A 15,077-nucleotide genomic window follows, 5' to 3' on the forward strand; every position below is an offset into this window, starting at 1 on the left:
TATTAAGCCAATTTGCCAGTTGATAAAAAAATCGAAGTCAAATTCAAAATTCAAATAACAAGTCAAGTTATTATTTCTTCAAACTATAAAATTAAAATGTGCAAATTTTAGTATAATTCCCTCCGATCATTTTTCATGTTGAATCCAATATCATTTGACTCTCCGATTAATCTCTAGTAAAATATAAAGTGGTCCAACTACAACAAACATAACCATTTCAAAATAAACAAATAATTATAAGTTTCCAAATGACTCAAAACTTTATGTGACACTCCAAAATATTGTGCTTGAATTTTGTGCCAAATTTCAGGCTTAACTAAATCCATTTGCTAGCAGCTAAATAGAAAATTGTGGTAGAAATGTAAAGAAAAGGGAAAAGAGAGACGTGAAGAAGGGGACCTAATCTACTGGCTCTATGGCCCATCTAGCGAAAGGGTAGGCCCAGCCCACCTCCACCTCACCCCTTCCTCTGTACAGGAGACAGGGGGTCGTGGCACACATCCATGGCCATGGCCACAGCCACGGCGTGCGTGGCGACCATCGACGCCCCTGGCCGCCTATAAAAGCGTCGCCCGAAAACCCTAGATCGAACTCCTTCTTTTCCCCTTCGTTCCCCTTCGCCCCCTTCCTCTTCTTCTCGGAAATCGAGCTTGAACCAGTCGCGGTCATCGCTGCCTCGTCGTCGTTGTCGCGGTCGTCGATGTCTCCGGCGTGCGGGAGCACGCCCAGGAGGTCCGCCGCGTCCGGCTTCATCAGTTCAGGGGACCAACTCAAGTCGGGACGCCCCCTCCTCAACGCTTGCATCGTCTTCCTCCGTCGGCCGTCGCATCTCGCGTCACCATTGCCGCTGCTCCGAGCCGTCCCCTGCCTCCCCGACCTCGTGGTCGCGCTCGCGGTGAGCAACTCCTCTGGATCCCCCTTCCTCCGCCTTGATACGGTCGCTATTTGCCGTCCCCGATCACATCCGAGCTCTCCTGTACGCGTACGCGTACGTGTGTGCCGCGCTGCTGCTCCTTGCCGCTGCTGCGTTGTACTGCTGCTGCTGCGTGCTTCCTGCTGCTCCTATCGCTTGTGCTGCCTGCTGCTCCACCTACTGTCGCCTAGCGCCACCGCTGGCTAGCGCCGCCGCTTGTTACGGCCACTGCTGCGCTGCCCTGCCTGCTGGCCATGGCCGCCGTGGCCATGTGCCCATGCGTGCAACTCAGCCAGGGGTCCGGCTAGCTCTGGATATGAGGCCGGCCCAATCCAGTCTTAATCAGGGGGTAATCCCCTTAACACTAACCCCCTTTAGACTACCTAACCCAGTTAGTTAATAGGTATATGATAGTGGGGCCCATCACAAATTAAAACTAGTTTAAATCATTCCAATTAACACATTAGTGAATGGCAGGTGGCCCCCTCCCTGACAGTTTGACCGGTCAACCTTGACCCCTTTTGACCGGCTGACTAGACTTTTGACTTTGACTAGCCCCACATGTCAGCCTCTATGGCTAGACAACCACTGGGTACACATAGTTTTTCCTATTTATTTTCAAATTAAATAAATTTCAGAAAAACTTTAAAGCTTTAAAAAATCATAGAAAATAATTCATAACTTGGATGAAAAAGTTTTATATATGGAAAGAATGACAAGACGAATCCAACTATGCGGTCCGTTCGTCCGCCACATGTCTCGAGCATAGCGAACATCGAACATTTCCCCTCCGGTTCGTTTGTCCGAAAACGCGAAACACCGGGGATATTTTCTCGGATGTTTCCCCCTTCACCGGTACCACCTCATACCGCGTTAAGGCACCCCTAACACCGCTACTTGTCATGTCATGCATCGCTATGCATTTGTTTGCTTAATATTTATTGTTTCTTCCCCCTCTTCTCACGCTAGACACCGAGACCGACGCCGCTGCTACCCAGTACGACTACGGTGTTGATGACCCCTCCTTGCCAGAGCAACCAGGCAAGCCACCCCCCCTTGATCACCAGATATCGCCTATTCTTCTCTCTACTGCTTGCATTAGAGTAGTGTAGCATGTTACTGCTTTCCGTTAATCCTATCCTGATGCATAGCCTGTCCTTACTACTACTGTTGTTACCTTTACCTGCAATCCTAATGCTTAATATAGGATGCTAGTTTATCATCAGTGGCCCTACATTCTTGTCCGTCTGTCATGCTATACTATCGGGCCGTGATCACTCGGGAGGTGATCACGGGTATGTACTATACTTTATACATGATACATGTGGTGACTAAAGACGGGTCGGCTTGTGGAGCACCCACGAGTGATTCATGGATTGGGGGCTGAAAGGACCTTTGTTCCAACGGCCCTCTGAGTGGATCTTTGCGGCGAAGCGACAGGGCAGGTTGAGACCACCTAGGAGAGAGGTAGGCCTGGCCCTGGTCGGCGTTCGCGGTTATTTCAAAATAACACGCTTAACGAGTTCTTGGTATTTGATCCGAGTCTGGCTACTGGCCTATATGCACTAAGCATCTACGCGGGGACAGTTATGGGCACTCGACGTCGTGGTATCAGTCGAAGCCTTCGTGACGTCAGCGACTTAGCGGCGCGTGCCAGATTGGGACGTAAGCCTGCTCTTGTATTAAGGGGGCTAGTTCTGCTTCCGGCCGCCCTCGCAACATGCAGGTGTGCAATGGGCGATGGGCCCAGACCCCTGCGCTATAGGATTTAGACCGGCGTGCTGACTTCTCTGTTGTGCCTAGGTAGGGCTGCGACGTGTTGATCTTCCGAGGCCGGGCATGACCCAGGAAAGTGTGTCCGGCCAAATGAGATCGAGCGTGTTGGGTTATGTGGTGCACCCCTGCAGGGAAGTTAATCTATTCGAATAGCCGTGTCCCTCGGTAAAAGGACGACCCGGAGTTGTACCTTGTGACGCCCGGGTAGTTAAGCTACAGTAAACCTCTATTAATGATGCCACGTCATGATGGTTACTGTTGCTAATCTCACGTTAGTTCAAAACGAATCAAATTCAAATTTGAGATTAATGGCAAACATCAAAAGTTTTCAAACGTAAAGCTAAAATGTTCGGTTTGCGGAAAATAATCCATAAATTATTTTGCTGAAGTAACCACACTTTTACAAATTGTTTAAATATTTTGAGATAAATAAAACAGTAGCAGAAACAGATAATTCAATGCCCTATTCAATTAATAAAATATTAAACTAATTTATTTAATTGCCCGAACTAATGGGGCAGTGACATATTTATGAAACTAAATTAGGAACTAGTTTGGTATTTTATCTAAACTATAGCAATGTGAAACTAAAATAAAACAGAGAGAAAATAAACAAAAGAATATAAAAACAAAAATAAAGGAAGCCCCCCACCTCTCTGGCCCAACTGGACCACCGGCCCAGGCGCACCCCTCCTCTCCTCCCCTGTTCACGAACCACCCCGTGGCCATGGCCGATGCCTGCCACGGCACCGGTCGTCGCCGTGGCGGCCATCCGCCGGCACCCCCACTCCTATAAGGCCTCGCCCCGGGCCAAACCCTAGCTCTCTCCCCTCACTCCCCACCCCCTCCTCAATGGATCTGGGCGCCCCTCGCCCCTCTGCGTTCCGCTCGTTGCCCCCGAGGCCACCTCGTTGCCATTGCCGCGGTCAACCGCCTCTTCTCGCCGTCTCTGCCAGCCCAGGAGCTCCGCCGGACTCCTCCACGTCGTCCCCGCCCTCAACTTCAAGCCAGGGTGCTGCCAAGCTCGACATCATCTTCAAGCTCTGCCCCGAGCTCGCCGCCTTCGATTCGGTCGTCTCCGACAGCCGCCGGCCTCCCCGACCCCTCGAGCTCGCATGCGTCCTCCACTGTGAGGCTCTCCTCCCGTTCCCCTTGTTTCTCCCTTGGAATCGGCGCCGTAGACCCGCCCCCACCTGAGTTCGCCATGGCCAGACCCTGCCGTAGCCACACCGGGCGCGCTCCCAGTGCCTCTGCCCGCCTGAGGCCGGCGCCCTCGCGCGTGCGCGTACGCCCGAGGCCGGACCCCCTGCATACTGCTGCTCTGCTTCTTGCTGCTGCTGCTCTACTTGTGCCTGCTGCTACTGCTTTGTTGCTGACGCTACTATGCCGCTGCCTATTGTCGGCTTGCCGCTGCCATTGCTATTTGCTGTGCCCGCCTGGCCGCGCCGACCGCGGCCGCGCCCTGCTTCCTTCGCCGCACGCCCTCCAGGTCGTGCGTCACCGCGCCCGGCGTTGGCCGCCAGCCCGCGCCGCCCGCTCGCCGGTAGCACCCTCGCCCCGACTGGCCGCTGCATGTTACTGATGCATGCTGTTGCGCTGCTTTTTTTACTGCTCCTGCTATTTCTAGCCGCCGCTGCTCTCGCCCAGTGCTTGCTATTGTAGATGCTACTAGCTAGCTTTCTTATTTTTACAATGACTAACCCTCTAAACTGTCTCTAAATGGTGGTTAACCAACTACTAACATGAGCAAAAATAGTACGAGTAGAAAGTTTGCATGACGAACTCCATTTTATCCCACTGGACCAAATCTTTTCGATTCCTGGATTAAATCATATAAAAATCGCAAAATGCTATGTTCAGATAATAGAATCAACTCCTAGCTACGTGATGTGTGTGTGCGGGAGTGTGTGTGGTGTGTGTGGCCAGCTGTGCCACAGCCGTGTGTGGCCGGTCATGCTAGTTAGGAGTAGTTTAATTAGTAGGAGTACTAGTTAATTAGTCTAATAGTAGATGACATGTGAGTCTAATAGTAGATGACATGTGGATCCCCGCTTCTAAATTAACTAGTTAAATAAACCTATTAAAATACTAGTCAATGACAGGTGGACCCCTTTAATTATTCACTTACAAGAAAATATTGAATATGTGTCAATGACGCCTGGGCCCGATCTGCAGTTTTGACCAGTCAACAGTCAAACAATTGACTGTTGACTAAGTCAACTGGACCCTTTGGTCCCACCTGTCATCCACTATGGCTAGCCCACGATGGGTATAGAAAGTATATCCTGTTTTTATTTTTGAATTATAATAAATTCAGAATTAAAAAATCATTTAAAGCTTTAAAAATTAAAATAAAATAAATCGTACCTCGGATGAAAAAACTTTGTACATGAAAATTGCTCAGAATGATGAGACGAATCCGGATACGCAATCCGTTCGTCCGTCACACGTCCCTAGCATAGCGAACACGCAACCTTCCCTCTCCGGTTCATCTGCCCGAAAACGCGAAACAATGGGAATACTTCCCCGGATGTTTCCCCCCTTCGCCGGTATCGCCTATCCCTATGTTAGGTCACCCCTATTACAACGTATTGCCGCGTCTTGCTTTGTGTTACATTTGATTGCTCTGTTATTTATTGTGTTCCCCCTCCGTTACTCCTTTCCGGTAGACTCCGAGACCGCTGCCGATGTCCGTGTGTTCGACTACATCGAAGATGACCCCTCCTTCTTGCCAGAGCAACCAGGCAAGCCCCCCCTTGATCACCAGATATCGCCTACTCTCCTTTATACTGCTTGCATTAGAGTAGTGTAGTATGTTACTGCTTTCCGTTAATCCTATTCTGATGCATAGCCTGTCATTGTTACTACTGTTGTTACTTTACCTGCTATCCTACTACTTAGTATAGGATGCTAGTGTTCCATCAGTGGCCCTACACTCTTGTCCATCTGCCATGCTATACTACTGGGCCGTGATCACTTCGGAAGGTGATCACGGGCATATACTATATACTTTACACAGTTACATTACCTGTGGTACTGTTCGGAGTTGGAGGCTGAAGGGGCAGGTGGCTCCATCCCGGTAGAGGTGGGCCTGGGTTCCCGACGGCCCCCGACTGTTACTTTGTGGCGGAGCGACAGGGCAGGTTGAGACCACCTAGGAGAGAGGTGGGCCTGGCCCTGGTCGGCGTTCGCAGATACTTAACACGTTTAACGAGATCTTGGTATCTGATCTGAGTCTGGCTACTGGCCTATACGCACTAACCATCTACGCGGGGACAGTTATGGGCACTCGACGTCGTGGTATCAGCCGAAGCCTTCGTGACGTCAGCAACGGAGCGGCTCGCGCTGGATTGGACTGGAACGCCTACTAGGCTAGGTCTGCTTCCGGCCGCCCACGCAACGTGCAGGTGTGCTAAGGGCGATGGGCCCAGACCCCTGGGCGCTTAGGTTTAGACCGGCGTGCTGACCTCTCTGTTGGTCTAGGTGGGGCTGCGACGTGTTGATCTTCCGAGGCCGGGCATGACCTAGAAAAGTGTGTCCGGCCAAATGGGATCGAGCGTGTTGGGTTATGTGGTGCACCCCTGCAGGGAAGTTAATCTATTCGAATAGCCGTGATCTTCGGTAACAGGACGACTTGGAGTTGTACCTTGACCTTATGACAACTAGAACCGGATACTTAATAAAACACACCCTTCCAAGTGCCAGATACAACCGGTGGTCGCTCTCTCACAGGGCGACGAGGGGAGGATCATCGGTTAGGATTATGCTATACGATGCTACTTGGTGAACTTATCATCTACTCTCTCCTACATGCTGCAAGATGAAGGTGGCCAGAAGCGTAGTCTTCGACAGGATTAGTTATCCCCCTCTTATTCTGGCATTCTGCAGTTCAGTCCACATATGATACCCTTATTCTATTTGATACCCATGCATATCTAGTGTAGCTCCTTGCTTGCGAGTACTTTGGATGAGTACTCACGGTTGCTTTCTCCCCCTTTTCCCCCTTTCCTTTCTTTCTGGTTGTCGCAAACAGATGCTGGAGTCCAGGAGCCAGACGCCACCGTTGATGACGACTACTACTACTCGGGAGGTGCCTACTACTACGTGCAGCCCGCTGACGGCGACCAGGAGTAGTTTAGGAGGATCCCAGGCAGGAGGCCTGCGCCTCTTTCGGTCTGTATCCCAGTTTGTGTTAGCCTTCTTAAGGCAAACTTGTTTAACTTATGTCTGTACTCAGATATTGTTGCTTCCGCTGACTCGTCCATGATCGAGCTCTTGTATTCGAGCCTTCGAGGCCCCTGGCTTGTAATATGATGCTTGTATGACTTATTTTATTTGTAGAGTTGTGTTGTGATATCTTCCCGTGATCCCTGATCTTGATCGTACATGTTTGCGTGTATGATTAGTGTACGGTCAAATCGGGGGCGTCACATACCTTGACCTTATGACAACTAGAACTGGATACTTATTAAAATACACCCTTCCAAGTGCCAGATACAACCGGTGATCGCTCTCTCACAGGGCGACGAGGGGAGGATCATCGGTTAGGATTATGCTACGCGATGCTACTTGGTGAACTTACCATCTACTCTCCTTCTGCTGCAAGATGGAGGCTGCCAGAAGCGTAGTCTTCGACAGGATTAGCTATCCCCCTCTTATTCTGGCATTCTGTAGTCCAGTCCACCGATATGGCCCTTTACACATTTACCCATGCATATGTAGTGTAGCTCCTTGCTTGCGAGTACCACCGATATGACGTGCTGAGAGGTCAGCACGTTGGTTCGTTTGTCCGAAAACGCGAAACACCGGGGATAATTTCTCGGATGTTTCCCTCCTTCACCGGTACCACCTCATACCATGTTAAGGCACCCCTAGCACTGCTACTTGTCATGTCATGCATCGCTATGCATCTGTTTGCTTAATATTTATTGTTTCTTCCCCCTCTTCTCACACTAGACACCGAGACCGACGCCGCTGCTACCTAGTACGAGTACGGTGTTGATGACCCCTCCTTGTTAGAGCAACCAGGCAAGCCCCCCCTTTGATCACCAGATATCGCCTATTCTTCTCTCTACTACTTGCATTAGAGTAGTGTAGCATGTTACTGCTTTCCGTTAATCCTATCCTAATGCATAGCCTGTCCTTGCTACTACTGTTGTTACCTTTACTTGCAATCCTAATGCTTAATATAGGATGCTAGTTTATCATCAGTGGCCCTACATTCTTGTCCGTATGCCATGCTATACTATCGGGCCGTGATCACTCGGGAGGTGATCACGGGTATATACTATACTTTATACATGATACATGTGGTGACTAAAGACGGGTCGGCTTGTGGAGCACCCGTGAGTGATTCACGGATTGGGGGCTGAAAGGACCTTTGTGCCAACGGCTCTCTGAGTGGATCTTTGTGGCGAAGCGACAGGGCAGGTTGAGACCACCTAGGAGAGAGAGGTGGGCCTGACCCTGGTCGGCGTTCGCGGTTATTTCAAAATAACACGCTTAACGAGTTCTTGGTATTTGATCTGAGTCTGGCTACTGGCCTATACGCACTAACCATCTACGCGGGGACAGTTATGGGCACTCGACGTCGTGGTATCAGTCGAAGCCTTCGTGACGTCAGCGACTGAGCGGCGCGCGCCGGATTGGAACGTAAGCCTGCTCTTGTATTAAGGGGGCTAGTTCTGCTTCCGGCCACCCTCGCAACGTGTAGGTGTGCAATGGGCGATGGGCCCAGACCCCTGCGCCATAGGATTTAGACCGGCGTGCTGACCTCTCTGTTGTGCCTAGGTAGGGCTGCGACGTGTTGATCTTCCGAGGCCGGGCATGACCCAGGAAAGTGTGTCCGGCCAAATGGGATCGAGCGTGTTGGGTTATGTGGTGCACCCCTACAGGGAAGTTAATCTATTCGAATAGCTGTGTCCCTCGGTAAAAGGACGACCCGGAGTTGTACCTTGACCTTATGACAACTAGAACCGGATACTTAATAAAATACACCCTTCCAAGTGCCAGATACAACCGGTGATCGCCCTCTCACAGGGCGACGAGGGGAGGATCATCGGTTAGGATTATGCTACGCGATGCTACTTGGTGAACTTACCATCTACTCTCCTTCTGCTGCAAGATGGAGGCTGCCAGAAGCGTAGTCTTCGACAGGATTAGCTATCCCCCTCTTATTCTGGCATTCTGTAGTCCAGTCCACCGATATGGCCCTTTACACATTTACCCATGCATATGTAGTTTAGCTCCTTGCTTGCGAGTACTTTGGATGAGTACTCACTGTTGCTTTCTCCCTCTTTTCCCCCTTTCCCTTCTACCTGGTTGTCGCAACCAGATGTTGGAGCCCAGGAGCCAGACGCCACCGTCGACGACTACTACTACTACTCAGGAGGAGCCTACTACTACGTGCTGCCCGCTGACGGTGACCAGGAGTAGTTTAGGAGGATCCCAGGCAGGAGGCCTGCGCCTCTTTCGATCTGTATCCCAGTTTGTGCTAGCCTTCTTAAGGCAAACTTGTTTAACTTATGTCTGTACTCAGATATTGTTGCTTTCGCTGACTCGTCTATGACCGAGCTCTTGTATTCGAGCCCTCGAGGCCCCTGGCTTGTAATATGATGCTTGTATGACTTATTTTTATTTATACAGTTGTGTTGTGACTTCTTCCCGTGAGTTCCTGATCTTGATCGTACATGATTGCGTGTATGATTAGTGTACGGTCGAATTGGGGGCGTCACAGTAGTACCGCAGTGTCTTGCAGTAGTACTGTGTGCCCTAGCGGTAATACCGCGTCCCCGGTGCGGTAGTATCGTGCTTCGCAGGCTGAGTTGGTGGATAACGGTTGGATTTGTTCTTCCACTATATAAGGGGTGTCTTCTTCTCCGAGTTGACTACCTCTTCCACCCCTAAGCTCCATTGTTGCTCCAAGCTCCATTTTCGCCCGATCTCTTTCCCTAGCCAATCAAACTTGTTGGTTCTTTAGGGATTGGCTGAGAAGGCCCCGACCCACACTTCCACCAAGAGAAATTTGATTCCCCCACTAATCCCTTGCGTATCTTGTTACTCTTGGGTGTTTGAGCACCCTAGATGGTTGAGGTCACCGTGGAGCTATATTCCATTGTTGTGAAGCTTCGTGGTGTCGTTGGGAGCCTGCAATTAAGTTGTGGAGATTACCCCAACCTTGTTTGTAAAGGTCCAGTCGCCGCCTCCAAGGGCACCAATAGTGGAATCACGGCATCTCGCATTGTGTGGGGGCGTGAGAAGAATACGATGGCCCTAGTGGCTTCTTGGGGAGCATCGTGCCTCCACACCGCTCCAACGGAGACGTACTTCCCCTCAAAAGGAAGGAACTTCGGTAACACATCCTCGTCTTCACCGGCTCCACTTTTGGTTATCTCGTGACTTTACTTGTGCTAGTTTATTTGTGTTATTTTCCTTGCTTGTTTTTGTGCTTGTTGTTGTTGCATCATATAGGTTTCTCACCTAGTTGCATATCTAGACAACCTACTTTGATGCAAAGTTTTAATTGGTAAAGAAAAGCTAAAAAGTGCTAGTTGCCTATTCATCCCCTCTAGTCAACTATATCGATCCTTTCAAGTGATCTTGTATACAAAAATGGAGGGAGTAACATAAATGTTTGTAACCATTTTAAAAATGTTACTTTTCTTCTCTTTTGTTCTATTTTGCGTTATTCACCTATATAAAACACCTGGTTTTTTGCATCTGAGTGGACTGAAAGAGACGTCGGTCGATTTTTTTTACTACCTTTGAATTTACATCTACATAGTGTTACTTATCTTCTAAGTTAATAAGTTCCTAGAGAATGAAGCTCCCTGTTGCATCGAGGCTCTAGGCGGCCGGTGGGATTACCGTGTCAGCTTATCTATGATGCTTGCCATTCAGGAGGGGCCATTACCTAGGCGCACGCGATGGGCGGCCGCCTATGCTTCACTTTGTGGATTGGTCTACATAAACCGCGCGAGGGAGGGGGTAGGTTTCAGTTAGACTGGTTGTAATAGGGAGTATCATATACTAGTATCATGCATATGATACTACTATATGATACTACCTCCCTAATGCATAGTATCATATATTAGTATCATGTAGTACTTTATTTTATTGCCATGCATGACACAAAGCAGCATGGCATTTATTATGATACAGTATCATGATATGATACTCCACCATCTCTTTCTTCATTTAATGTTATGACACCTCATCAAAATTGCCTAGTTGGCATGCATGTACTAGCTATGATACTACCATTACGATGAGCCTTAGGCTGATTTTGCTGGTTTTTCTTCCCTGGGTTTTTTGTTTGCGTGAGGGATCGTGGGGAGGGGAAAAGGTGAGTGGCTTAGTTCGATCGGTCGAGGGGAGATCGTATGAGGGGGTGGGGGAGGGATACGAAGATGCGACACGACCTACCAACTGGCCAACTAGGAGTAGAGATAAGAGATATCAGTTGAAGGCCCTGTTTGGTTTGGCTGTGGATTTTCTAAAAGAAGCTGTGAAAAATCTGCTGTGGAAAAATAGCTGTGGAAAATCTGATGTGAAAAAGATGTTGGCCATTTGGCAAACCAGCTGATACAGCTTTTTCAGATTTTGGCCCACAGCGGAATCAGATTTTGGAAAGCACATCCTGGCCTGCTTCCGCTTTCGGTTCAGATTTTGGCAGCGGATTTCTGAAATCGGATTCTGCTGGGTTCTCTCTTTGGTTCAGATTCTGCTGTGCGGCAACGAAATCCGTCGATAAAAGCTGAACCAAACAGGGCCGAAAACTAGCTAACAACTATTGATGCTGGGGAGCAGGCTCGAGCCAAAGATACTAATGAGGAAGCATGCAAGGGATAATCTAGCGCCAACATGATGCAGATAAAACCACGTGACAAGGTGTAACCTTAGATTCCTTTTCTATTTTTTAGTTTGTTTCATGTTTTTGTTTCTTGCTTACTAAGCCTTTAAAAAGTGCATCAATGGTCACTGTATTTGTGTTTTTTTGCGGGAAACTATGAGCTTTATTCAACAACAATGGCACCAACACGATCAGCCATCACGCTGGTCATGAGGAAACCGGGCGAGGAGTCCATCCAACAGTCGGTAACCCCAAGTGTGCTTGCATGTTTCACACACAAGTGGGCCGTCATATTGGCACTTCTTATTACATGTTGAATATCAAAGGAAAGAAAGCATAAGGCTAGCTCATCAATTTCTAAAAGTAACGGCGCTACAATAGAGCGCGAAAAGCGTCGCGAGTGCCATAGCTGTACCATCTCCAAACAATCTGTTTCCATAGCCACTCGCGAGAACCCCCGGAGCTTTGCAAATATTACCCCATCTCGCAGCGCCAACGCTTCTGCAATAAGAGGATCTGTGACATCGGGGTAAGGCTTACTCCAGGCAGCAACAAACGAAGAAGGAGATCTAGCTAAACCTCCTATTCCACTCTTGTTCTCAATCACTGAAACACTAGCATCCGTATTGATTTTTACCCAGTCAACTTCAGGAAGTCTCCATCCATACCCAGGCAGTGTTTTGGTCTGCTCCAATGGGAGTTCCAATAGAGCCAGTGTTTCTCTTATACGCTTCATGGATTGGACTGGGTCCATACTCACTCTATCATGTGTTATGCCGTTACGTGATGTCCAGATCGCCCACATGACAGTAACTATTTTTGCAATGTCCACCTCAGCAAAACGTGGATCACAGAGGATATCCTTGCACCACGTACAAGGGTGTATCTCCGGCAACTTGAGGTGCAGCCAGCTTCTCGCTTCTGCCCAAAAGCTTTGCGCATGAGAGCACTTAATCAATGCATGAAGCATATCTTCATTTGTACCTTTGCAGACCTTGCATCGCGCTAAGGTTGCTATATGCCTGTGTTGTAGTGTTGTTTCCACCGGTAGTATACCCCAAAGGACTCGCCACTAGAACACACGGACCTTGGGCAGCACTTTTAGTTTCCATAGTCTCGTCCACACCTGCTTATTGTTCTCTGAAGATTCTGTAATCGTCCCTTCCTCTAGAGCTAACTGCTCGTTACGAGTCATTAGAGCACGATACACGGATTTTACAGTGTAGGAACCCGACCTCTCATGAGCCCAAGCCTAGAAATCATCACCACCACCTTGTCTGAGCGGAATATTGAGAATTGCATCAGCGTCTGGGGGTATGAAGTTATTCCTAACTAGATCAGCTTTCCAGGACCAGCTCTCATTGTCAATCAAATCTGCAACTGTGTACAGCATAGCAGAACCAATCTGCTCTGTAGGTCGAAGTGACAATCTCCCTGGCAGCCATCTATCTTCCCAGATTCTTACGGAGGAACCGTCCCCGATCCTCCTCAACAGCCCAGCCTCCAATGCTGCTCTCCCTGCAACTATCGCCCGCCAGGTAGCCGAAGCGTTGCGCGGAACAGTAGCATGCATAAAATCAGTCGTCGGGAAATATCTTCCTTTTAGCACTCTGGAACATAGACCATGCGGGTTTGTAATCAGCCGCCATCCCTGTTTTCCCAACAACGCAACATTGAAGCATTCCAAATCTCGAAACCCCATTCCTCCTCTTATTTTTGGAAGCGACAAGGACTTCCAATCTATCCACTGCATGGAATTTCGGTCAATCAAGCTACTCCACTAGAACTTTGCCATCGGTGAGGAGATGTTCTTATACACTTTTTTTCGTGAGCTTGAAGCAACCCATAGTGTATGTCGGGACTGCCCGAGCCTTTGACTTGATTAATATCTCCCTCACCGTGCAAGACACCAAACGTTCTATACCACCATTCAGTTGTGACCTCACTCTCTCACCAATGAAGTGAAAGGTACCAGATGTAATTCGTCCAACTGCAGTGGGAAGACCCAGATATCTTTCATTGAATGCCTCAACCCCAATGCCTATGGCACCTTTCAACATAACTCTAACCGGATGTGGTGTGTTTGGACTGAAAAAATAGAGCTCTTGTCTCTGTTCATGCATTGGCCTGAACAATCGCCATATATCCTCAAGATGTTATTCAACCTCATCGCACTCTCCAGTTTTGCTTGCATAAAGATAAGGCTGTCGTCCGCAAACAGTAGATGATTAATCCACGGTGACTGGGTGCATACTCGGATTCCTTTGTCCGCATGGACTCCACCAAAGTTGTTCAACAGAGTTGTGAAGCCCTCCGCGCATAGAAGAAAAAGATATGGTGAAACGGGATCTCCTTGCCTGAAACCTCTAGATGGGGTAAAAAAGGCAGTAACTCACCATTCACACGTACTGCAAACCAAACCGATGAAACACATTTCATAATCAGTCGGATAAATATTGAGCTGAATCCCAATTTAGTCATGATAGCTTCGAGATAATGCCATTCAATACGGTCATATGCTTTCATCATGTCTAATTGGACTCCACAAACCCAATTCTTTCCCTTCTTCCTCTTCTTCATTGCGTGAACACTTTCGTGTGCAATAAGAACATTATCCGTGATGAGGCGCCCAGGCACAAACGCACTTTGCTCCTCACCTATTATCTCATGGAGAAAATCCCTCATCCTGTTGACAATGCATTTGGAAGCTATTTTGTACAGAACCGGACAAAGGGAAATCGGTCTATACTGATTTATCCTCTGCGGGTGGCGTACCTTAGGGATTAATGTGATTGTCGTATCGTTCATGCCTACAGGTAGCTCACCCCAATTCAGGAAATCCAACACCGCCGGGACTATATCATCTTTCAATAATGACCAATGTCTCTGAAAAAATCCCGCGGTAAAACCATCCACACCCGGCGCCTTGGAAGGAGCCATCTGAAACAAAGCAGTTCGTACCTCCTTCTCCGTGAACAGCATATCAAGATGTTCGTTCATTGGAGCGGTCACTCGAGTTGGAACCAAATTCATCAGTTCGTCAAGCGGTTTAAACCCTTGGGATGTGTACAGAGTTTGAAAGAACTGTTGTACTTCAATATGATCATCCTCCCGTGTTTGACAAACTGACCCATTTGCACGCTCAAGCCTTTCAATCTTATTTATTCTCCTTCGTTGTGCTGCTTGTGCATGAAAAAAATTTGTATTTCGATCGCCCTCGCGCAGGTACAACACTCTAGACCGTTGCCGCATCCATATTTCCTCCTGATGAATTGCTTCTCTAAGCTTTTTGACTGTAGCCTTTTCTTCATCAGTGGGACCTCTCCCAGCCGCTCGGCTCCTCAGATGGTTCAAATCCTCCCGGAGCTTCCTGACTGTAGCCGTCAAACTGCCAAACTCCCGTGCGCCCCATGCAGATAATGAGCTCTGCATGTTATTGAGCGCACCAAGTACTCCTGCCAGCCCTTGCTGACCCGCCCCTTTTGCCAATTAGTCATGACAATACTATCATAATCTGCATGTGTCTGCCACACATCC

General features: G+C 48.6%; 1 long non-coding RNA gene across 1 annotated transcript; it reads left to right on the top strand.

Moving 5' to 3' along the window:
* The first annotated feature begins 349 nt into the window (after positions 1–349).
* LOC147979158 (uncharacterized) lies at positions 350–7,045 on the top strand. The gene is made up of 3 exons (XR_015618561.1): positions 350–895; positions 1,883–1,954; positions 6,723–7,045. It is a non-coding gene; the product is annotated as an uncharacterized LOC147979158 (long non-coding RNA).
* The last annotated feature ends 8,032 nt before the right edge of the window (positions 7,046–15,077 follow it).

Source organism: Triticum urartu, chromosome 3A, assembly GCF_056163025.1.
Source record: "Triticum urartu cultivar PI428250 chromosome 3A, HENAU_Tu73, whole genome shotgun sequence".
Classification (NCBI taxonomy): domain Eukaryota; kingdom Viridiplantae; phylum Streptophyta; class Magnoliopsida; order Poales; family Poaceae; genus Triticum; species Triticum urartu.